This window comes from Gossypium arboreum, chromosome 7 (genome assembly GCF_025698485.1).
Source record: "Gossypium arboreum isolate Shixiya-1 chromosome 7, ASM2569848v2, whole genome shotgun sequence".
Classification (NCBI taxonomy): Eukaryota; Viridiplantae; Streptophyta; class Magnoliopsida; order Malvales; family Malvaceae; genus Gossypium; species Gossypium arboreum.
The window spans coordinates 44238874-44241166 of NC_069076.1; the positions used below are offsets into that span (position 1 = coordinate 44238874).

Genomic DNA, 2293 nt, shown 5'->3' on the forward strand with positions numbered 1-2293 from the left:
ATGTGAGGTCCTTATGATTTTATTAGACCATAGATAGTGGGAATGGACATAAATGGACATTTATTAAGGTATTTTAATGAATTAATATTAAGGTTAAATTAGTAAAACTGTAAATAATCATAAAATAACTAAAACAAAAAGCCATGTCATCTTTATTTCTTCATCCTAGCAGAATTTGAAGAGGAAAAGGAAAGCTTTTGTGCTAACTTAGGGTTCGACACTTGTGAGCTTCAATTGGTAAGTGCTTTGAGCTCAGTTTTAAATGATTTCTATGTTTTTATGATCGTTGCTTCGTGTTCTAGCTAGCCCGTACCTTAATTTCTAATTTTTTATTTGTGATTTTGTAAAATGCAATTGATGATAGCTTGATGTTTTTGAATGTTGATGATGGAAAATGAATAATTGTTGATTGATTTTAATGTTTTGTAAAATGATTTTTGACAAAAATGTCAAATAAGGATTAAATTGTGAAATCTACAAATTGAAGAGTTGAAATGTGAAATAAATGAAAGTTTTGGTCTACTAGGGGTCCCTATGAAATTTGACTAGCATGTAATTGGATTTAGTTGTGTGAATTTTGTGTATTTTTGAAATAGGGACTAAATTGTAAGAAATATGAAAGTTTAGGGATAAAGTGCAAATTGGCAAAAATATGTGTTTGTGGATGAAATTGATTGAGTTGGTGATTAAATGGGTCAATTTTGACTACATATAGATCAAGAAAGAAAGAATTCGGATTTAGATCGGGGAAAATCGAAGGTTATCGAATAATTGATCCGATTTGTCAATTCCGAGTACGAGGTAAGTATGTATGTTATAATTTCATTATAAATAACATATGCTTTGGTATTGCATAAAAATGTGATTGTGAGATTACAGATAATGTTTGAATTGTGAATACAACTAAATGGATGTGTTTGACGATGAAATTCACAAGTGAAACTGCTGGTTGAACCTTAGGAATAATTTAGGATGCCAGTGACATGTCATTAGGTTCATGTTTGGAAGGATCAGCTTGAGTTGGTTTCTGAACTTTTTGGGCAAAAACAGGTGGCTGGGTCGATCTAGGTTGTGTATAAGTGTTAATGGCTCTGGCCTCTTGGTTACTCCAGGAAAAGTTAGGGTGGTTTCACCAAGATGGGTTATAAAGATTAGATTGCAATCCTTACCTTACTCAGTTCTGGTTCTAATTACTCATATAGTACACAGATTCTGGGTTTGATGGACATTATTCGAACAAATGTCCTTCCCCATAACAGACACAGGCTATATTTTCAAATAGATTAGGTGGCTATGTTGCAAAACTATTAAACACATTAGTGGTAAAATTTTTAAGCATCGATAAAATTGAGGATACCTGAGATGCAAGTGAAGTGAGAGCGTCCACTTCATGTACTCCAGCGACTCGTCCTCCTGACATTGCTCGACTAGTTGGATATTGATAATTGTTACTGGCAATCCTCTCAATGATTTCATAAGCCTCGTTATAAGACTTAGAAAGGAGAGCACCATTCGTAGAAGTGTCCACTACCATTCTCATGTGAGCATTGAGACCATTATAAAATGTCTCAAGTTGAATGCAATATGGGATTCCATGATGAGGGCACTTCCATAATAATTCTTTAAATCTTTTCCATACCTCATACAAGGACTTATCATTCATCTATTGGAAGGTAGTAATCTCATTCCTCAACTCAGCATTCTTGTTAGGCGAGAAATACTTCATGAGGAATATTTCTGCTAACTCTTGCCGCATAGTAATGGATTGTGGTGGCAATGAATTCAACCAGGCTCAAGCTCTATCCCTTAGCAAATATGGGAATAGCTTTAATCGTAGTGCATCTTCGAGTACTCCGACTAGCTTGAAAGAATCGCTCACCTCCATAAATAGTCTTAAGTGAAGGTGAGGATCTTCGATAGGCATTCCACTCAAATGGCCCACTGCCTGAACCATCTGAACATGATTGGCTTTAGCTCGAACTATGTGCCTCAATTTCGGGTCTCCTAATACCCGAATTAAGATCATGAAACACTAGCACAGTATACTGTCTTAGAGCTCTATCCCTATCATTAGCAATAAGGATAGCATTTTGAGCAGAGTTTGCTCTGTTTCCTTGATCAGATTTTTGTAGTTCATCTCTTTGGTCCTTCCTTGAACTGCTTGTCTTCTTCATTGTCAAAAAGTTCTTTAAATCTCAGGGTCTACGGGGAGTAAATCAATAATTCAATCAATACTCATAAACACCTGAAACAACACAGAAAAATTAATTAAGTTAAAATTGAACAGAAAAGC

General features: G+C 35.0%; 1 non-coding gene across 1 annotated transcript; it reads left to right on the forward strand.

The window, feature by feature from the left end:
- The first annotated feature begins 1589 nt into the window (after nucleotides 1–1589).
- LOC128295963 (small nucleolar RNA R71) lies at nucleotides 1590–1695 on the forward strand. The gene has a single exon (XR_008286511.1). It is a non-coding gene; the product is annotated as a small nucleolar RNA R71 (small nucleolar RNA).
- Nucleotides 1696–2293: the final 598 nt, after the last annotated feature.